General features: G+C 47.2%; 1 protein-coding gene and 1 long non-coding RNA gene across 9 annotated transcripts in view; one reads left to right on the top strand and one right to left on the bottom strand.

Moving 5' to 3' along the window:
• The window catches only part of LOC144763189 (uncharacterized), a 102235-nt gene extending 91297 nt beyond the window's left edge, over window positions 1-10938 (bottom strand). Inside the window, exon 1 of the long non-coding RNA XR_013596182.1 lies at window positions 10473-10938. This is a non-coding gene — a long non-coding RNA (uncharacterized LOC144763189). The remainder of the gene's footprint in view (window positions 1-10472) is intronic.
• Window positions 1-23268, top strand: part of LOC144761592 (monocarboxylate transporter 10-like) — a 1000737-nt gene that overhangs the window by 651915 nt on the left and 325554 nt on the right. The gene's annotated exons all lie outside the window — the stretch shown is intronic.

Below are 23268 nucleotides of genomic sequence, written 5' to 3' on the forward strand. Positions count from 1 at the left end.
TTGGATACCTTTGGCCTGGTGGATTGCTGGAGGCTTTTGCATCCTACGCAGCTTCAGTACACCTTTCACTCTGGGGCCCATGGGAGTCTGTCTCGGCTGGATTATTTCCTGATGCCTGCGGCTCAGTCCCCAGCGGTACGTGAGATTGTGCACCTGCCCAGGGGTATCTCTGACCACTCTCCGCTCTGGCTTCGTTTTGAGGTTGGGGTGGAGGCGGTGGGCCGGGTGGCCCCCATTAATCCGTGGTACCTCACCTCCCCCGAGACCCGCACCCTTTTGCTTAAGTCCTTGGACTCGTATTTTCTGGATAACGAGGGGTCGGTTTCCTCTGCTGTGTCCCTATGGGAGGCCTTTAAGACAGTGATTCGTGGGCAGGCCCTCTCCCTTGTTGCTGAGGCTAAGAGAGCGAGAAATAGAGAGGTGGTTGATCTTGAGGGGGAGATTTCTGCATTGGAGGAGGGCTTGGAATCTGGTGTCACGCCTGAGAAGCTCCATGCCCTGGGTCTGAAACAATTTGCTTATAAGTCTGTGGTCACAGATGCCGCCAAAGTGATGTTTCGGGAGCAACAGGGTCGTTTGTATGATGTGGGTGACAAAGCGGGTAAATTGCTGGCATGGCTGGATAAGAAGGAGAGAGCTAATCGTGTGGTACCCGTGATTCAGTCTGCGAGTGGTGTGAGTGTAACGGACCCGACTGGAATAGTTGACCGGTTCGCCGATTACTTCCGTGTGGTGTATACCCCTGTGTCTGAGAGGGATGTGGTTGACTCTCGCCTTTTGTTGCGTGATATAGCCCTGCCCATTGTTTCCGATTTAGACCGTGTGGCGTTGGACTCCCCCTTTACGGTTGATGAGATAGCTACTGCCATCCGTTCCCTCCGTTCGGGCAAAGCATTGGGCCCGAACGGGTTGCCAATCGAATTGTACAAGTTGCGTCCCGATAGGGTGGCTCCGTATCTTCGCGCCATGTTTCTGGAGTCCCGGGAACGGGGTATTCTCCCTTATGATCAGAGACTGGCCACAATAGTTGTCATCCCCAAGGAGGGTAAACCTCGTGATCTTTGTTCCTCCTATAGGCCCATATCCCTGCTAAATGTTGAACCCAAGGTATTGGCGAAACTCCTGGCATCCCGTCTCTTGACGGTCATTAGTGACTTGGTCCATCCGGATCAATCTGGATTTATCCCGCATCGCAACACGGCTCTGAACCTGCGTCGTCTTCACGGCGCGATCGCGGGGGCGGGGCTTCTGACGGAGCCGGCCATTTTGGCATCGTTGGATGCTTCCATGGCCTTCGACACGGTGGAGTGGCCTTATCTTTGGGCGGCTCTTGAGAAATTTGGTTTTGGGCCTGAGTTTATTGGTTGGGTCCAGTTACTGTACGCGGAACCTCTGGCGCAAGTAGTGGTGAATGGTAGGGTCTCGGCTCCTTTCACCCTTGGTAGGGGTACCCGTCAGGGATGCCCCTTGTCTCCGTTACTGTTTGCGCTCGCCCTGGAACCATTGGCTGCTTGGCTTCGGTGGGAACCTTCCCTCAAGGGGATCCGCTGGTCTCCGGACTTTGAGGACCGCGTTTCGCTTTACGCGGACGATATCCTTTTATATCTCACCTCCCCGCGTAAATCTCTGTCCGTTCTGTTTGACGTTCTTACTTCCTTTGGAGCCAATTCGGGCCTTGTTATTAACTGGACCAAGTCCTGTGTATATGTTCTTTCGGGGGTTTTGCCCCCCTTGCCGAGCAGACTTCCTATTCAGGTGGTCCACTCGGGTTTCAAGTATTTAGGGATTTTTATTACGTTGGACCCGACGCTCCGCTTTCAGCGTAATCTCCTCCCACCGTTGCTTAGATTGCGCCTGGATGTGGCCCGTTGGCGTAAGCTTCCTTTGTCTCCTCTGGGCAGGGCGGCTCTGTTTAAAATGATGTCCTTGCCGCGATTCCTTTACGCGCTCCAAAACTCCTATGACGCTATTCCTAAGTCCTATTTCCAAGAGATTGAGAGTCTTCAGCGGCAATTGATATGGGATGGGCGTCCGCGTATCGCGCTCGCAAAGCTCACCATCCCTTGGTATGACGGGGGCATGGCGCTCCCCGATATCAAGCGTTATTACTGGGCTTCCCAGTTGTCCGCCATTAATCACGTGATGTTTTCCCCGGGTCGTAATCCTGCATTCGAGATGGACAGATTCCAGCTCCCGGGTGGGGACTTTACTAGAGCACTTTATTCTCGACCGGCCGGGCGCCATCTTGTGGGCCCATCCAAGATCGCAGTAACTGTATGGCGAGCTGCGAATGTGAGTTTGGGGTGGGAGGATCGCTTGACGTTGGCGACACCGCTTTATGCCTCGGAACGTTTGGGCGGACTTTGGTCTACCAAGGGTTTCGACCGCTGGGATATGATTGGGATTTGTAAGGTGGGTGACGTGTGCTCGAACGGTTGTGTGAAGTCGTTCCAGGCCCTCCAGGCGGAATATGGTTTGAGTGGTAGGGAATTTTTTCGCTACCTGCAGGTCCGGCACGCCCTCGCCTCAGTTTTGGTTCCTGATGAGACCCTGCCTGAATCTTCCCCCCTCGAGGACCGTGTCCTTGATGGGCATCTTCCCGATAGTACTATTTCTCTGATTTACAAGAAATTGATCAATAATCGGGCGGACTTATTGGTCCGACTTCGGGAGGCTTGGGTTGGCGATGGGTTGGAACTGGACGACGAGGATTGGCAGTCGGCACTCTCTTCTCCCAAGGAGGTGGCCATTCCTGCCCGTCTCCGTTTGGTTCAACTTAAGATTCTTCATCGAGTTTATGTCACGGGTCCGCGTCTGGTGACGATGGGCTTTTCTTCGGATGGGCTATGTAAGCGTGGTTGTGGTTTGAGTGCGACCTTTTTACATATCCTTTGGGAGTGCCCGGTGGTAGCGGCTTACTGGACTGCTGTGCTTGAGGTGATGACTGCTGTGACTGGTGTTGCCCTGCGGCCGGAGCCACGACGATGTCTGTTGAATGTGTGGGAGCCCACTGACTACTCTGTGGCCCAGACCAGATGGGCTACCCTGGGATACATGATTGCTAAGCGGGATGTTGCGCAACTCTGGGGCGCTTCCAGGCCCCCTGAGGTCTCGAAGTGGGAGGACAACATGGACTGGTCCATGTTTCGTGAGAAGACGGTTTATGTGGCCAGGGGCAGACCCAGGGCGTGGACGAAGGTTTGGGGCCAGTGGAATGATTATCGTGGGGATATTTGCACCCCTCCCCTTGTAGGCACTGCTGAGATTGTCCTATCTCCCTAGACGTGCGTTCCCGGAACCTCCCCATATGGGTTTTTTTTTTTTTCTGTATTTCCGGTTCTCCCCGCTGCTCCCCTCCCTCCCTCCCGACTTGATTGGAGCCTCCGGGCTCTGGGTGTGTTCTCCTGATCGTGGACCGTCCCCTCCGTTCTTTGGGCTGACCTTAAGTATCGTGCATTCGCCTTTTAGTGTTTGTTTTTCTTTTGTAAAATAAAAAATTCGAGTCGCTCTGTGATATATGTAGAGTATGCTTTGTGCTCGAGCTGTACCTGACCACGGGCGTACATTTCTGTTTCATGCATTGTGCCTTGTTATTAGCGGCCAGCCCGTGCGGTTGTAGGCCCATTCTTGTACGTTCCTATGCTTGCTCCAATAAAGGTTTTTGAAAAAAAAAAAAAATAAAAAAAAAAAAGAAAGAACTTTGGCTATTCATAGTTGGTGATTTTTTTCATCTGCTTAGTTGTATATTTCAAGTACAAATTGCCATAGGAAGATTGTATGAATTGTGGGCTTCACTCACTCTGTTTTATTTACTGCAACACAATAAATTCTCTTTTGTGTTATATACATGTGTATTAACTCCCTCCTTCATTGTGTATTGATTTTTTAAAAAAAAATTTGTGTGTTTGATTGATTTTTGTATAATTAATTAAAAATTAGTATTTTGCTTAGAAATGTTTTTATTCAATGTCTGTGACTATGTAAAATATTGATGAACATATAGATTAGGTGATTTGTTTTCCTATCCAGCTGTCTGGTTGCTAGCTAACTGTTTTTACAAAGTGTTTATCCTTGTCGTCTGGAATCCTTATTCCAAAACAGGGGGTCCTTGTTAATTTGCACCCTTTGACAAGAGGCCCTGCATCTCTGAACATGGCTAGAACAGCAGGGCATATCACTGGTGCTTCAACACCTGGCAGGTTCTCTGCACGCCAGGGCAGATTAACTCAGCTGTTGATGCCTAGTGGATCACTAATGGTTTCTCCATCTGGAGGTGGTGCAAGGTCTCTTTTGGAAGTGGGGAGAGCTTTGGTTAGATATGTTCACCTTCGCTGACAAAGCGCAATGGCAGTAGTTTAGCGAGCTGGAGTTTCCAAGGCTGCTATCGCTTGGAGACGCTGTGCACCTTTCTGCCCATATCACTCCTGCCCAGGGTTCTGAAGAAGATCAGGAACGACTAGGCCCAAGTCATCCTTGTGGCTCCCGACTGGGCACAGAGAGTTTGGTAGCCCGAGCTCCTGCAAATGAGCATCAATCCTTTGATCAGGCTGCCCCTTCGGGAAGATCTTCTGTCGCAGCAGAAGGGATGTTCTCCACCTGAACCTGTCAACTCAACGCCTTCTTGTGTGGAGATTGATCCACAGCAGTTGACAGCTTTTGACCTTCCTCCCGAAATTTGCAATGTTATCGCAGCCAGGCGTCCCTCCACCAAGAAGGTATAGCCCTGCTGGTGGAAGAAATGTGTTATATATTGTACAGAGAAGTCTATCAACACTCTTTCTGCTTCCCTTTCCAATGTTTTACTTTTTATTTTGACCCTTACTCAGCAGGGCTCTGCTCTGGGCTTCCTGTAAGAGTTATGGTCTCCTTTTGCCTGCTTTACTGCGGCTGCCAGACAACCCTCCTTCTTTAAGTCACCCATTGTGCATAGATTCCTGAAAGGCCATGTATATATGCTCCCACCTTCTCCCTTCATTATGCCTCATTGGGACCTTAATTTGGTTCTCACCTTTCTCGGGTACTCCTTTTGAGCCCCTGCACAATTGTCCTCTCCGGCTGCTCACAAATAAATCAGCCTTTTTAGTGGCAATCACGTCTGCCAGGAGAGTGAGCAAGCTGCAAGCTCTATCGTCCAAGCCTCCCTTCTTGACAATATTCCCTGGCAAGTTGGTGCTTTGCACTAGAGCCTCTTTCCTCTCGAAAGTGTTAACATCTTTCCATGTGGGACAATCGGTCACCTTGCCCACTTTCTATGCTTCTCCACATCCCTCCAAAGAAGAGGAGCGACTCCACTGTCTGGACCCAAAAAGAGCCTTGTCGTTCTACCTTGACCCCCCTTTAGACTTGTGGGTGGACGACCAACTCTTCGTGGGATATGTTGGTGTGAAGAAAGGTTGGGTGGTGCAGAAACGGACCAGCTCTCTATGGGTTGTTCTCTGCATCAAGATCCGCTATGCTTTGGCAAAGAAGCAGCCTCTTGAAGGCTTAAGAACTCATTCCACCAGCGCTAAGGCTGAGACCACTGCGTTAGCACGTGGAGTACCAGTCCTCAACATCTGCCAGGCAGCAGCGCGGGCGTCCCAGCACATGTTCACCAAACACTACTGCCTGGACAGTCGGGTCTGCAGGGGCGGGCACTTCACCTGTTCGGTCCTACAGGGCGTTTTAGTTTAGAATTTCTCCACAGCCCACCACTGGGGATGGTATTGCTTGGGTATCTATTCAGAGGTAGGGAGTCTGTGGCTAAATGTCTCTATCAGATGGACAAGTTACTTACCTTCGGTAACACCGTAGCTGATAGAGACCGTATCTAGCTGAAGATTCTTTACCGACCTACCCATCCTCGCCTCACTACGGACAAGTTTCTTGGGTCAAGGTTGTTTCCATTCAGGACCCTAGTTTTCAAACACCCAAATGGCAGTACTCTTCATGGCTCCATGTTTCTAGGATGGAATGTCGTGAAAAGTAACTGACGTCAGCGTGCCAGAGTGCCGCCTATTTAGGTGATACGTACTGGCGCCAGCGATGTCACGTGGAGCTGACCGACACCACCTGGGGATATTGGTCAAAGAAAAATCTTCTGGGTCCAGTTTGACGCCTGGAAAATTCAAAGGTGAGGAATCTGCAACCAGATACTGTCTCTACCAGATAGGGTGTTACTGAAGGTAAGTAACTTGTCCGTCATTGTTATAATCGTTATTAGAATGGTGAAAATCACAAACAATTCAACCATGTTAATTTTTCTTACTATTACTCCTATCTATTTATAATATTCATACTCTAATGAGAGTATAATGGAAGTATCCTTCTCTGCCAGACCCAGTTGGAATGTGTCTCAGGATGCTGGTCCTAGTGCATTAACGAATGGAAGCCTGCACACATCTCTGCTTCTGCAACTATCTTCCTTCTTAGGATGCATGTCGGGGCTTGCAGAACTGCATTTCATTCACAACTCTTCAACGCATGCATGATAACTTCTGCGTGAAGTGCCTATCACTGACTACAAGATGGGTACAGTTTAAATAATAAAACAACGGGCTTATCGCATTCTGCTAGAGGTGCAGAATAAAATCTTTACTTAGTGTGGAGGTAAAGAATAGTCTCCTACGAGCACATAATAAAGCAAGGGCATCATGTCTGACATTTGTCCCTGAAACTAACTGTGCAGACCACAGAACAACACTGTCTGAAATAAATGTGTGTATGGCATTCCCTCATGATTTTTAAAACATGATCAAACCACCCTCTTAAAAAAATACCAAGTTAAAAGGGGAAACTAAAATAGAGAATAAGCGCAATTCATATAACAGCATGTCAGCACCACAGGCTGTGGTCCTTCAGGGCAGCAGTCCAACAGAGTGGCAGGCTGCAAGCACTAAATTGCTAAGGCAAGGCAATGTCAAGTTTCTAAAAATATAATTTTAAAAATTGTAATTCAAAATCCACTATATCATGAAATAAGATTTTTCATTACAATTACAAAGACAACAGACAAGAACTGTTACCAGCTCCCATTTGGAAGATATCCTTATTAAATGTAATAAGACAACTCTAATGTTATCCTACGGGAGACGTACGCCTTGCAGTGGTGAAAAACAAATGTAATAGATTTTCACTATCATAACATGTAAAACTTAAAACTACATGTCTTACTTTTTAAATACATTGCACCCTGCCCTTTGGTTGTTTGAGGCCTACCATAGGGGTGACATATGCATTAACAAAAGGAGGTTTGGGCCTGGCAAAAGGTTTATTCTTGTAGGTCAAATGGCAGTTTAAAACTGCATACATAGGCTTCGATGGCATGCCTGAGACATGTTTAAAGGGCTTCTTAGGGGGTGGCATAATGAGTGCTGCAGGCCCAATAATAGCATTTGATTTATAAGTATATTAAATATGCAAATTGAAGATAAGTCAATGTTACTATGTTTTATGGAGTGAGCACTCAAACTTTAGAACTGGTTAGCAATAGTAAAGTGCACAGAGTCCTAAGGCCAACAAAAACGATATCGGAAAAATATGGAGAAGTAAGGCAAATGTTTGGGGCAAGACAATCCTAAGGCTGACATGTCTAACACTAATTAAGGCATTAGTCAAAATTTACCATGCAAAATGTATGTCAGCTGCAAGTTATGGAAAACACATATGGGGGTATACAGATGTATCAGAATTGCAAGTTATAGAAAATCGGTTGATCAGGTGATTATTATCTTTACCACAATCTACCCCTTCCTATATCCATACTAATATTATAAAGAGAGAGCCCAAACCTTTGAGGCGGGTAATCTCAGTAACCACAGCACCAATCACAACACCCAATACAGCGTTGGAAAGGGCAGTTGCAGCAGAAAGACGTAGGCTATGCAGACGCCCACCATATACATTTAAAAGGTAAAAGAACCGTGCCAGCAAAGTAGTCCCTTGTGGGCGTGTCTGTGTTGTGCTGTGGGCGTGTGCTGGGGGCGAGACAAATGCTGGGGGCGTGTGGTACGTTCCGACCTTCATGCCATATCTCATATCGTGTGCTGTGGGCGTGTGCTGGGGGCACGGCATTACGAAAACGTGTGGTACGTTCCGCCCTTCATGCAATGTCTCATATCCTGTGCTGGGGACGTGGCCGTGTGCGGGGCGCGGCATTACGAAAAAAGCGAGCGTACATTCCAGCTTCGGATGTGCTTGCCCCGCGCTCCCAGTGCCGTGCACCTGCTTTACTGTACGTAGGTCAGGCATGGCGCTATTCCCAAGGGCCGGAAGGAGCGCAAACAGGGGCCAATGTGCAGGAAATCTAATTGCGCCTTATCGTCCGGTGACGCCTGATGCGCACACTGGAGATTTACCACTTCTGTTGCGCACAGGCCTCGCGCGACGCACACCCGGAAACAAGGCCCGCCTCCACGGAAATAGCAAGACAGGGCCTATCCCTCACCCGGTAAGTACATTGCTGGCACGGCGGGCCACATCTCCAGCAACATACTCATATTGTTTCACCACCCATTTGAAAAATGCACAGATCTCTCTCATTGATGGCCAGCACGAGATACACTTTTAGACACACCTCCCGCCAGAAGTTCTATGGAGGGCGCTCACATATTACGATTTAGGCATTTGTTATGGTCATTTTTTTGGGCAATATTTCGTGTTCTGGGAGCGTGTTCAATGGGCGGGACAATCGGCCAGCAGCAACGTCGGGACGGGCTGCTAGTCCTGCATAAGGAGCTAAGCGTAGGATATATTGCAGATCCGTTAGCCCTACTACCCCATGTTAATTGGATTTCAGTTTGGTTAAACACAGAGACCAGGCTCAACTGGGCCATCCTGAGAGACTGTATGAACCTGGAAAGGTGAAGAGGAATTCCCTGGTTACAGTATATTAAATCAGTATTTACAGATTTGGGGCAACTGGGTTTGTACAGCTCCTCAGGATTTATTGTTCAATCGGATTTGATATAGGTGAAAAAGCGATTCATGTCATAAGCTCAGGCAAGGAGAGAAAAGGAAAATGAACAGTCTGTACAAGCATATGCCATATTGAAACCGACCATGGCCACTGAGCCATACCTGACTGTAGTGACAAATATAAATCACAGATTTTTGTTAAGGAGATTCAAGTTAAAGCTATTGCACTGTCTCTTGACTGAACCAAAGGGTTGGAATTAAATTGAAGATCTAGAGCCATGTAGCTGTGATTCCTTCTCAGATCAAGACACAATGCACTTTATTATGTCTGCGAGCATTACAGGGCATTCCTTAGAATGTATATTTTACCCTCACTGAGAGGGAAACATTTCACCCAGGCCAGGTCGGGCCTGGCTGTTTTACATATTTTACCGAATTAATGTATATGTTTTGATGTTGCTTGCTTTTTAACTGGTGCAGTAATACTTAGTTTGGGAAGATGGGGACCCTTACATGCAAAAATGAACTAGCTAGCCGTAGGGAAATTGACATTCCAGGGAAAAGTGGAAGCTAGAAGCAAGTGTACATTAATAAAACAATTCTGAATTTCAGGACAACATAAGAATGATTATACATGAAAACATTGTGCATTATTGTAAGTTCATGACCATGTTTAATTATTTGTTATCAGAAAACTTTTTATTTTTATTTTATTTTATGTATTAATCATAGCTGCCAAGGTTTAAGATTGCTATGTGTGACATTTTCATAATGTCACTGTAATTATGAGTGACATTTCAACGACTATGAGTGACACTTTCTATTGAGCAAAATCAAGCAATTTAGACGAGTAAAACATTTAACTATAAGAAATTACACCCAACTGAGCAAAGAGAAACTAAGAAGATTTTAAAACTGCTGCGAACTACCAGAAATTGGAGGACACTAACCGGAGACAGATTTTATGAGTGCAAAGTAGGCAGCCACGTTTCCTGATTATGTGTGGCATGTCCATGGTATTAGTGGACTAATGAATGAAATTTAACTACCAAATGTGTGACACTTAGAGTAACACTTTCTCACGAGTAAAACCACGTAATGAGCTGCACGGAAAGAGAAATATAAAAATTCTTACATGAGTTCTAATAATATCTGGCAACTGGAGCAAACCTCATGAAATGAAAGGTTACCCGTGTTTTATTATGCGCTCTAAATATCTGCAGTTTTTGTGGCAGTCTATCTTATACTATACACAATACAATTTTGAAACGATTTGCATATTCATGTGCTGACTCGCAGCCTGGCTCCTCGTAGCACTATAATAAGAAGTAACTAGCACTACTAAGCCAAGAAGGACTAACTTCTATTCCTCTGTGGCTACAGTTGCACTGAGCTGGAAATTGCCAGACATCATGTATCACACTTACAACATGAATACAATTCGTCCTGTGAGTAAACAAAAACTCCCGGGCAGGCTCATTCTGAAATGAATGGTGGGCAGTAACCTGCACTGCCTTGTATTGATAACGAAATGCTGCATAGATCAACTGAACGGGACACACAGCCTGTAGACTCACCCGTCGGCTGCCCGGTAAACAAAGGCTTCTGCCTGTACCAGTTGAGCGCTTCACCACTTCGACATCGTTTCTTCTTGTGGCTGAGCTCTTCGGTTGGCTGGGCAGGGGCCAAGGGGGCACGGGTTGAAACAGCAGTTTAAGAGTGTGCCTGAGCAGCGTGACGTCACCGGAACTAAGCAGCATGTCTTCACTGCTGAATTCTAGCTGGTAATGGGAATGAATTACTTCTATTTACATGCTGTTAGCCCGGCTGCCATCCGTGCCTGCCTGCCTGAGCCAGAGAGTCCACAGCACCAACTCCCATAACTAAGAAAATACAACAGTTCGCTGCAACACTTAAATTCATTTCTGCAGGGAGAGGCCCAGCTGATTTAAAAGGCTCTCTTTAGCGCCGTTCTGTGCCCTCTTCAGCAGCGGCAATTAATAATTCCTCCGGCGTACCAAATGTCAGGTGGTCCCGACGCGGGATAATTTCCATTTTGGATTTAGGTAGAGTTGCCTGTGTGCCTGTGCCACTGCATTGCAAACAGCCAAGGAGCTTGAATTTACGCCTGCTGGGCACGTCGCGGGCGTCAGGACGTCCTGTCACGTGGCCTATCGAAGTCTGTGGCTAACTGACAAAGGACTCCCGAAAGTGAAAGTACGCCGCTCTACTGCGCAGCCTTCGATTCAATACAGTTGAATTGGGCTCTCCCATTGAAGTCTCTCATGCAGCGCAGGCTGCCTGCCTCTGACACGGACAGTGACTGACACTATTTTTTTGTAATCACAGCGCTTAGTGGGCACAGGCTTTTATATGCGTGACGTCGCATTTCAGTGCGGTGATGCGGATCGCCTCACTGAAATGCGTTAGCATCACGCCTAATGCGTGATACTTGACAGTGATGTATTATATCTGAATATCAAAACATTATTTTCAATTTATGATAAATATTGAAAAATGTCCTAGCTAACGTAACGGAAAGTTTCAATTCTATTAAGGACTCGGAGGCGAGGATTATGCCTTCTTTCTTCACTTTTATTCCATTAGCAGCACAAAGGTAACAAAAAATGACTTTTGCCATGAACCATAGGGAAAATGTAGTCAGAAAACAATCATGACAACAACCAATCATGAACAGAGACAATGTCCAATCAGGGGCAACCAGCCCCATATAGGGCCAGATGTAGGAAGCCTAATACTGGTCGGTAACGGCCGAAATTACCGAATTTCCGCCCTTACCGACCGGTATTAGGCTTTTAAGATGTAGGAGGCCTAAATGAAGGATTCGGTAATTTACCGAATCAATAATTTAAGGAATCGGTAAATTACCGAATTCTTAAAATACCGATTCAGTAGATTACCGAATCCTTAATGTAGGGAGCACTGAAATTAGTGCTTTTCCCATTTCAGGATTCGTTATTTACCACCAACTATAAGTTGGTGGTAAATATCAAAAACCCTATAAAAAGCAATTTATTGCTATTTATGACAGTGCCATGTGGCAGACATACATGCCCTTAGGGCATGCATGTGTGCCACATGTGCACCCATGCACTATTCAGGGGTGCAACAGGGTGTCAAAGTGACACCCTGCCACCCTTGAATGTGCTCCCCCTTTTACCGAATCAGTATTTACCGATTCGGTAATTCCCATTCATTCCTATGGGCCTGGAGGCCCATAGGGATGAATGGGAAATACCGAATCGGTAAATACCGATTCTGTATTTACCGAATCTTACAGATTTGGTAAAAAAAAACGAATGAATACCTACATCCCATTTACCGATTCTAAAATACCAAATCGGTAAAATTCTGTATTTTAGAATCGGTAAATCTGGATTACCTACATCTGGCCCTAAGCCCTTTGCTAGTGTCCATTCTTCCTCTATCTGAGCACGACGACAGCTGTTCCGCACTCTTCAGACATCTTGTTTTTGGGCATTAGAACCTGTTGAGGACAGGGACACGTTACCCATTGAACACAGAACCAACCCATTACAGAGTAAACAGATTATAACCAACAGGCAGAAACACATTCCATGGAAAGCTGTTACTTACTACCTTAAGGGGAGGGATCTCCTCCTGGAGCAATGGGCGGGATAATCCTCGCCTCCGAGTCCTTAATAGAATTGAAACTTTCCGTTACGTTAGCTAGGACATTTTTCATTCTATGTCAGGAATGGAGGCGAGGATTATGCTTGTTCAAAGCTTGCCCACAACCAGTTGCACCATATTTAGAACTGGTTTGAAGTAGAACTTCTTAAAGGTAGAGTCCGAAGACCAATCTGCCGCTATAAGGATATCTTCCAGGCGTGCGCCCAATCCAAATGCCTCCGAGGCCATTGCTCAACGAGCGGAGTATGCACCAAAATGCTGCAAACTTATGCCAGCCTCCTGCATAACCCACCTGGCGATCGTGGGTGAGGAGACAGCTTTGAAGGGCTTCTGGAGCAAAATGAGTAACTGGCGCTCTCCAGGGGGACGGAAATCCTCCATCATTTCTTCATACGCCTTGAGACCACGCACAGTTTCGGCGAGTCTGGAAATGCCAGGTATAAAATAACCCTGGTATGACATTTAGTGCGTCGCAGAAGGGTAAGGGTTACTCCCTCAGGAGAGAAAATCCTTCCAGTAATGTCCAAGGCCCGGACATCCGAGACTCGTCGACCGAAACCAGGCAGAGGAGCATAGCCAACTTTGCAGAAAGCTCCTTCCGAGACAGAAACCTGTTAGTCTGCCAGGAAAGAAAAAGGTTCAGAACCTGATTGACATCCCAGAGGGAGGAGTAACGAGGCTCAGGGGGCAAGGACAGTCTCACGCCCCGCAGAAGCTTGCAAACCAGGGGGTGTTCCCCAACCGGGGTACTATTGACTGGAACATGACCAGAGGAAATTGCTGACCGAAATGTATTTATAGATCGGTAAGCAAGGCCATTGGAAGCTAGCTGCGCCAAGAAATTCACCACGGCAACAACGTCAGCGACCAAGGGATCGTAACCCCGTCGCAGACACCAATGGGACCATCGACTCCATGCGGACCGGTATCGTTTAACTTTACTGTCCGCCCAGGCTATGGAAATGAGGTTCTCAGCCTCTCTCGAAAGCCCGGGGTTTCCCACCTGCCTCGGAAATCCGCCACGCCAAGAGAAACAGAGAGCCCGCTAACACCAGCGGTGAGGATTCTTTTCTGGATTTGTGAGAAGAGCTGGAAACTGGGGGAGTAGGATTGGAAAATCCCAAGAAAGTTCCAGAAGAACTGGAAACCACACATGCAACCTCCACAGGGGAAAAATCAACACCAGATCCGCCCCCTGTCTGCGAATCTGAGCCGAAGAGCACGTGATCATCGCGAATGGAGGGAACGCGTACCCCTGCTCCAGGTTCCAATCCTGGAGAAAAGCATCTGTGGCCGCTGCCGAGGGGTCCAGCCTCCAGCTGAAGAACTCGGGCGTCTGGTGTTCCAGACGGGACGCAAACAGATCCGCTGAGAACGGACCCCAATGGTCGCTCAAGGCTGCAAAGACGGCTCAGTCCAGCATCCACATGCTGGAATCCTGGAAATGGCGCGACTGGAAGTCCGCCTCCCAGTTGTCTCGACCCGGCAGGTATTCGGCTGTGACCGAGATCTGACTGTCCAGGCAGTACTGCCAAAAACTTGCCGCCAGATCTGAGAGGGCTTTTGATTTGGTGCCCCCCCAGGTGGTTCACATACCGGACCACCGAAATGTTGTCCATCTTCAGGAGGACGCACAACTGCACTAAGTCTCTCGTCCTACACCGTACGGCAAAGGAACCTGCCAGAAGCTCCAGACAGTTTATGTGTAATTTCTGTTCTTCTGGAGACCACAAACCTCCTGTGGACAAATCCCCGCAGCGCGCACCCCAACCGAGCCTGCTGGCATCGGACTCTATCACTAGATCTGGGGTAGAGCCGAAGATCACACGCCCTTTCCAGGCCTCCATATGGTCTAACCACCATCGGATCTTGGCTCTCACCTCGGGAGTCAGGGCCACCTTGTGTGAGTAAGGGTACCCCTTCCGGAGGAAGTACGGTTTAAGGCGCTGCAAAGCCCTGTAATGCAGGGGGCCCAGAAAGATGGCCTGAATGGAGGCCGAGAAAAGGCCCACCACCTGCGCTATCTGACGGACAGATACTTGGTGGATGGCCAGAACACGACGCAACTCGTGGCGGATCTTGGCAATTTTCTTGGCCGGGAGATTGAGAGAAGACGACAGCGAGTCGATGACGAACCCCAAGAAGGTAAGAGACTGGGTCGGTTGTAATAGAGACTTGTCCCTGTTGATTACAAAACCTAGGCCTTGTAGGAGGGCTACCGCCAAACTGGTCGAAAACACCGCCTTTCTCCACCCTTCTCAGTCGGGTTTCCGGCCTAGGCACTCAACTGAGACAGCACTCCTGGGGGTAACGGAGAGTCTGAGGCACGGTGTCGACCAAGGTAACACTATGGCGCTCATCCTGTTGGATTTGAGCGCAGCGTTCGACACCGTGTCACATTCCATCCTTATTGACTCTCTGAAATCTCTAGGAGTAGGTGGCCAGGCCTTGGCCTGGCTGGTGTCTTTCCTTAATGACCGAAGTTTCCAAGTGTTCTCTCCTAAAGCAGCATCCACCATCTGTCCTTCTACCCGCGGTGTCCCTCAAGGCTCAATCCTTAGTCCCTTATTATTTAATATTTATGTTAAACCCTTGGCATCCATTGTAGAACAGGCGGGACTTACCCTGTTTTCGTACGCGGATGATACCCAGATTGTCTTCTCCCTATCAGGGAGAGACGAGAACAACATCTCCGCACTCAAGTCTGGCCTCACTCTTGTGGCCGATTGGATGCGGAGAAACTGTCTCAAACTGAATGGGGAGAAGACCGAGGTGGTCATCCTGGGCCGGAATAAACATCTCTGGGGTCCCAGCCACTGGCCTGTTGAATTGGGTACCGCGCCAACTCCTTCCACCGCTGTCCGCAACCTGGGTGTTATCATAGATGATAGATTATCTATGCGACAACAGGCCACTAAGGTTGCGGCCATCTGTTTTTCAACGTTACGGTGGCTCCACAAGATCCTATGGATGCTCCCTCTTCCATCCCGCAGAACTGTAGTCCAGGCGCTTGTAACATCTCGCCTGGACTATGGCAATATCCTTTATCTGGGTGCAGACAAAGCCACCTTACAGGTGCTACAAGTAGTGCAAAATGCAGCTGCACGCCTTCTTAAGAATGTTCCCAGACGCTCCTCAGCCAAGGCCGCCTTACATGACCTTCACTGGTTGAGTATCCCTGAACGTATCAAATTCAAGGCACTCTGCTATATGTTCAAGGTTAAGCAGGGCAGTGCCCCAGCCTACCTCCAAAAGCTGATAACACCCTATAAACCCTTACGGCCATTAAGGTCATCAGACATGGGAAATTTTACCATGCCAAGATGGAAGCTGACAAAGATGGGAGGTCGCTCCTTTTCCACTCTAGGACCTAAATATTGGAACTCACTCCCTTTGGCTCTAAAATTAGAGACCAATTTGTTCCGCTTCCGTAAGGCCTTAAAGACACTGCTTTTCACTCAACGTGCCTTATAGTCTGCTGTAGCTCAAATCAGGTGAAGTTGCCTCCTTCTTCTTTAGTCTATCCCTTGCGCCGGGAAACCCACTGTGGGTAGCTGTGCGCGATATAAGCTTAAAAAAAAAAAAAAAAAAAAAAAAATCTGAAGCTGAGCCTCCAGGCGACGAGGACACAAAGCCCTCAAGAGGAGGTCGTCTAAATGCACAATCATTCTGACCCTTCTGGCCCTCAAAAACTCCACCGCCGGCTTGAGGACCTTTGTAAAACACCAAGGCACCGACGAGAGGCCGAACGGGAGGGAGGTGAACTCGTGAATGCAGCCTCCCCACATGAACTGCAGGAACTTCCTGTATGGAGGAACAATTGGGACCACCAAATAAGCATCCTTGAGGTCCAAGCGGACCATCCAGTAGCCGGGGCGTAAAACATCTCGAAGGAGGTGAATGCCCTCCATTTTGAAATGGCGGTAAACCAGCCATTCGTTGAATTCGCTCAAGTTTATGACGGGCCTCTTGCCACCGTCCGTCTTGTACCAAGAAAATATTGCTCAAAAACCCTTCCGGGTGGCGCACAGAGAGGGAGATGGTGCCCTTTTGCAGTAGCGAGTAGACCTCTGCGTCCACAAGGGCAGCATCTGAGGCCGAAAACTGAATGGGTCAAGGAGGGGAGGGTTGCACTGGGGACCCCATGAATTCTATTTGTAACCCCCGCACCATCTGGAGAACCCATGCATCGTATTTGAGAGGCAACCAAGCCTGGTAGCAACTTGCCAACCGCCCCCTATTTTTGATGGGGAAGAAAGGCGAACACTCACCGTGGTTTGCACTGGAGGCACCTCCACGGAATCCTCTTCCTTTGTCTCTGCGTCCTCTTGTAGGATAGAAATTCCCAAAGCGGGACTGTTCCTGCTGTTGTCCGGAGCCTTTCTGGTTACCCTGCTGGTGACCTCGTGACCCCTGCCTCGGCCGGCCCTGTGAAAAACACGGGTAAATACCTTATTGATTGTTGACTGCGCCCTATCAAGGGAAGTGAAGGTGTTTACGAATTTGCCAAGCTCCTTCACGAAGGGCTCTCCAAACAGGACATTCCGCCCGCAAACAATTCCGGGCCTCCTTTTCCAAAGGACGGCGGATGTGCTCCGCCACATAAGTGGCCACCTTCACCCCTGGGACCCACTCCGAAGAGCGCGGATGAACAATATCGTTTGAGTCCAACATGTCCGAGTCCTAGGTGACCGGAGGGGGAACTGCAGGGCAGGGGGGAAGCCAAGACCCCGAGGGGCCTGGGTCGGTGTCAGGATCACCAGAGGTGTCCGGATCCTTAGGCTTGGATGTCGGAGGAGGGGGAGGGGGAAGAAGCGCAGTCGGTTGTACTGCCCGACTATCAAGAAAAGCCTGATGTAGGAGCTCAAAAGTGTCTGAATCCACCAAGGAACCCGGGCTCGCTTAGCCGGAGGGGAACCAACCGGGACAGAGACAGGAGGGGCAATTGGAGTTGAGGGAGCCCCAATGCGCTGTTCAAGGTGCGAGAATGCGTCATTAATCTGGCGGGAAAGCCTGTCTTCCAAGGGAGAAATAGCCTGGCCAACAGCCTGATAAATAGAGGAATCAACAGCGTCATGAAAGGCATTCCCCAGGGCATCTCCGCAAGGGGATCCTCCTTCTCAGGATATTCGTCGTAATATTCCATGACTGGACGTAGATGAGGAAAGGCACAGGAATGGCAACCTTACACGCCTGTGGAGGGCCTTATGAATACTGTTAAAAAGTATACCAGACAAGGGCTGATTAAACTTCTTCTTCATTCACGACCTCCACAGTGCCACCAGGTTAACAGGACCATCAGTGCATCTCTCTCCTCAAGTTCCCCCTACTCACTGTGAACATTCTAAAGCCGCATCCAGGGGTAAGGGACGTTCCAAAGGGAAAGAAGGGAGAGGGGTGGAGGAACATACCAAGTCTAAATAACAACATGTATGAAACAAATACCTTAACCTTAGTAGAGCTAGAACATAGCCCGACATTAGTAATAGGATTATTATAAACCATTGCTAAGCATACAATTACTTCGTGAATATAGCACCTTTAGCAACCAGTAATCTGCATATTAAAACATATGGATTATAACACATCTTCCTTCCTAACAAAATGCAAGGAGATTATACTTGTTTACAATATACATTAATACATCCTACAGTCCTTGTGCCAGTTAGGAGCATTGGTAACTCTCTTGGTGTGTACCCTTTGGTCAGTGGTTTTCCGAGAGACCCCCTGTGCAGGGGTTCCTGGGTCATGATACTTTGCCAATCGGTCCATGCTCCAGTTCTGTCCATTCTCTAATATTACAGTGTTTTTTTTAACTTCTACGATCTTTTTGGGCTTTAAGTATTTGGATTCAAAATTTCCTGTAACGTCCGGTCTCCTTACCATTACCATCTCTCCAACCGCCCAATTTGGTGCTTTGCATCCATGCCTATTATCGTATTGCTCTTTATATTTGGCCTGATGAGATTGTATTTTCTCTTTAGCTTCCTCAAACGAGTGATCAGAACCATCCCCACCTCCTATCCATGAAGGGAAGAATTTAGTACTCGGCTTCCTTTTTCCTAGGGAACAAAATGGAGATATTCCAGTTACTGTGTTTGGAGTTGTGTGGAAGGCTCATAATAACTCTCTGATTGATTTTTCTACTTGAACATTATTGGCACATACTAACTGGATGTTCTCTTTGATCATTCTATTCACTCTTTCGATCATGCCATTTGCCCGCGGGCAGTACAATGCTGTTTTGAGATGCGTAATCTTTAGCTTTCCCAAGAATTCTGACATTGCTGATGAAGTGAGCTGTACTCCGTTATCCGTGACCAGTTCGGAGGGAATGCCTTCATTGGAGAACGTTTCGCTCAAGAACTCTATTAAGGATCCGGTAGTGATGTCATCGACCATTTTGAGCACCACCCAGTGTGAATGGAAGTCAGTCAAAGTGAAAATAAAACGTTTATTCATCCCTGATCTGTTGATCGGGCCTATGATATCCAGCGCCAGTTTGTCCCATGGTTTACTCGGGATTGCCACCGGCAATATTGGGACCTTCCGAATATGTTTGGATTTGTCACTGTTGGCGCAAGCGCAGCAGTTCTTCACCTTGCTCTCCACCCATGAATCCATGCCAGGAAACCAGTAATGTTCCCTGAGTCTCTTCTTCGTAAGGCTTCTCCCCAAATGTCCTTCATGGACTAGATCGATCAGTTTGTCTATTAAGATCTTTGGGGGTATTATTTTGTCCTTTCTCCAGAGCAATTCATTATTAAGACTAATTTCATGTTTTACTTCCCAGAATTTGCTCAGTTCATCATCGACCTCTTTGCGACTCTCAGGCCACCCATTTACAGTCAGGTCCTTCAATTTGCGGATAGTTGGGTCATTGTTCATACTTACAGTCCATTCCTCCTTGCTAATGGTGTTTGAATGTACTTGTAAAATTGGGAATTCCTGAACTTCAAACTGCTCCACCTTATCCAAAGGTGCTCTTGATAGGAAGTCTGCTGCCTTGTTATGGTCTCCGGCAACAAACTCCACCTTGAAGATGAAACTTTCTAACCCTAGTACCCATTTGGCAATCCTAGGAGTGCAGCTGGTAGCCCCCTTAGAACTGAAAATGTACACCAAGGGTTTGTGATCCGTTCGAACTGTGAATTGGATGCCCCATAGGTAAAACTTGAAGTGTCTCACGGCCCAGAAACAGGCTAGTGCCTCCTTTTCTATTACTGAATAGTTTTTTTCTGCACTGGTCAGGGTGCGAGAGGCAAATGCCACTATTCTTTCTCTGCCTGCGATGACTTGAGACAGGGTAGCACCCAGCCCTTTGTTACTGGCATCCGTGGTGAGTATAGTTTTCCTAGAGGGATCAAAGTTACACAGATATGGGGCATTAAGAATAGCTGACTTAATGGCCTCAAAAGCATTCTGGTGTACTTCTGACCATTTGAATTGGGCATGACTCTTAGTGAGATCTCTGAGATCTCCAGCAATGTCCGTAAAATTTTTGGCATACTTTGCAATATACACAGCGAGACCCAAGAAAGACAGTAACTCTTACTTGTTTGTGGGGGCTTGAGCTTTTTCTATGGCCTCTAGGAGGCTGAGCTTAGGACGGAAACCTTCTTTAGATATTGAATGCCCCAAGTACTCTACAGACCCCACTCCAATCCTACATTTCTTTTCATTGAGAGTGAGACCTGCTTCTTTGAACTTCCCAAGAACTGACCTGAGATAGGTATCATGTTCCTCCCTAGTGACACCATATATTAAGACATCGTCTTGGAAGCAAATAGTATGAGGGATTCCTTCCAAGATGTGCTTCATAATCTTTTGAAAAACCGCAGCCGCAGAAGCCAACCCGAACGGCATGCGGAGGAACAAGAAGGAGCATAAGTCAGTGGTGAAGGTAGTAAGTTCCCTTGACTCAGGGTGAAGTTCCACCTGGTGGTATGCGCTTGATAAGTCTAGTACACTAAAGCAACTTGCCTCCCCCATGGTGCTCAATGCTTCGTGAATGCGGGGAAGTGGGAATCTTTCCACTATAATGTTGTCATTGAGATCTCTGAGGTCTATGCATAATCTTATTCCGTTTTTATCGGCTTTTTTAGCTATAACTACTGGAGAAACCCATGCACTGAAATCTACAGGCCTGATAAACCCCAGTTTTTGTAGTCTGTCCAGTTCCTCCCTTAAAGGTTCACCCATTAAGTGTGGTATGGGCCTAGTTTTATGGGTGATGGGTTTAGCGTTAATCTTCAGTTTAATCTTGTTTTGGAAGTTTTTAGGAGCCCCAATTCAGATGAAAATACTTCCAGGAAATCCTTAACCCACTTGTCACTGCAACTAGGTGAGTCCATGGAAAGCACCTGCTCAAGCTGTTAGGATTAAGTATTATGCCCAGTTCTTTTTGGTGTTGCCACGCCAGAAGGTTGGAGCCTTCCTCTACAATGTAAACCTTACCTAGAGTGGAATGGTCTTTAAAGGTGATGTTGGAGTTTAACATACCCTTGACAGGAATAAGTCCTTTTGTGTTGCTATGAGGATTGATATCCGCTCCCAACAAATCCTTTTCATCACATATATTAATATTCTTAAAGTCAGCTAAATTCATCAATGTGAATGATGAACAAGAGTCTGCGTACATTTTAACTAACTTCCCTTCAATTCTGACCTCACATTGGGGATACTCTATTTGATTGACCTCTTCAGACTCTTTTATTTGGAAAACAATTTTGTTAATGGACTGTACTTTTTTCTCTTGTGAACTTGAAGGGGAAAATACCTCGGACTGGGACTATGGCAAAGCCTTGAAAAATTGCCTTTTTTATTACATTTCTTGCACATAGCTGAAATAGCAGGACATGCAGGGTTATTGGCCAGATGATTATTGCTGCCACAACGGGAGCACTTGAGTTTGTTCGTAGCAGCGGTTTTGGATTTCTCAGCTTGGGAGTGTTTTTCCCCTTTGATCTTCAATACTTCCCCCTCCTCTGAGGCTTCCTCTATTTCAGATACTAAATTACTATCAGCATTGGTGTGTTCCCCTTGATTTGCTTTGTGTCTTATTTCTTTTATGCATTTAGCTGTATGCTCGATGGATTTAGCTATTTCAATAGCTTAGTCGAGGTCAGGTTGTTTTTGGAGTAGTTTCTCTTGAATTCTGCTATTGCTAGTGCATCTCACTATTTGGTCTCTTGTGGTAAATAAATAAATAATACCCTATTTTTGACTAGACTTATAGCATAACAGATAGCTCAATAAATAAGAGTCAAGATTCGAGGTAGTAGGAGTTTCTGCAGGTTTATTACAGCATAAGGACAGGATCAGGACAACCTGCATAGGAACAGAATGACAGGGCCCAGCAGGACAACTGGGGCCCAGCAGGGAAAAAGAGGCCCAGCAGGGAAAAAGAGGCCCAGCAGCTGCTGGGGCTAGGTCTGGGATGAGCGCGCTAACATTCAATAACAAAACACAGGCATATATACATAGCGCGAACACATAGCATTACATTGCAGTAGGCGTAGCAGTGGGTGGAGCAGAAAGGCATGACGCGTAGCAGTCGCGAAAGATAACAGTAAAAAGAGGTGTAACTGGGCGTATACATAGACATGTGATGCAAACGTAACAGAATATGTCATGAATGGGCGGAAACATAGGAGGGGGCTACCTAAGGAGCCGGGACCTCTAACCTAATGGTGCGCGAAAACTAGCAATGACGTGTTACTAGGAGAAGCTGGGGGCTATGAACTCTGTGTTAGGAGCAGAGACTAGAGTCTGGAGGGTCGGAGCGACATGTACCTAAACCCTATCTGGTATCTGATGTTTAGGGAACATGTTGATATAAACTAGAAGTCATGAGGGGAAAAAGCTAACTTGATTCTAAGACTGGACCATGCATTATTCTACATGTAGTGCGTGATGAAGAATATTAAATGACCATTAATACAGTATTTCTCTAACGTGGAGCCGAGAAGGCTAGACAATGACGGAAACTATTGATGCAGTTCAGTAGCTCAGGAATGCAGAAGGAGGACTGAACTGATAACTGGAACTATAACATACTTTTGGCAGACTCAGAGGCAGAGCCAAGCTACACCGGGCACTGCGAGGCAGGAAGTAAGTGAAGGGTCGAGGATACAGGTGGGGGCTGTATCGCTCCTCAGCGAGGCTTTCAGGAGACAGGAGCTGAATCTGTGGTCCGGGCCCTTTTTGAGGCCTGGAAACGGGGACTTTATAATGGAATAACGTGCACACTGAGAAACGTGGCAGCATTACTTTACATAGGCCTGATATTCGTATTATTCACGAGAACTGGAAACTGACATATCAGAGGTGGACACAACTGGAATTGCGTCATTAATCGGACATGGGGAATAACATATGCATATTGGTCATGCACACATAACATATGATGGATGAGGCGTAGGGACACAGAACATGGCAAAATTTACTTTTCCACATTCCCTCCTTGTCACTACGTTTCCATCAGGAAACATCAATTTTCATGATACCATCTATCATTTCATACAGTACCATTTGCTCGTCTCGAATTGTCTTGGAACGGGATTTAGAACGGGGCTTGGGACTAGGAATACAAGAGGTAGCACACATGCTGCAAATCGCAGGGCCACATTGTATACAGAGGCAGCAGCTGAATATGATCGCTACTGCAATACCTAGAAAGGACAGGACTTTCCATCC

Source organism: Lissotriton helveticus, chromosome 6 (assembly GCF_964261635.1).
Source record: "Lissotriton helveticus chromosome 6, aLisHel1.1, whole genome shotgun sequence".
Lineage (NCBI taxonomy): Eukaryota > Metazoa > Chordata > Amphibia > Caudata > Salamandridae > Lissotriton > Lissotriton helveticus.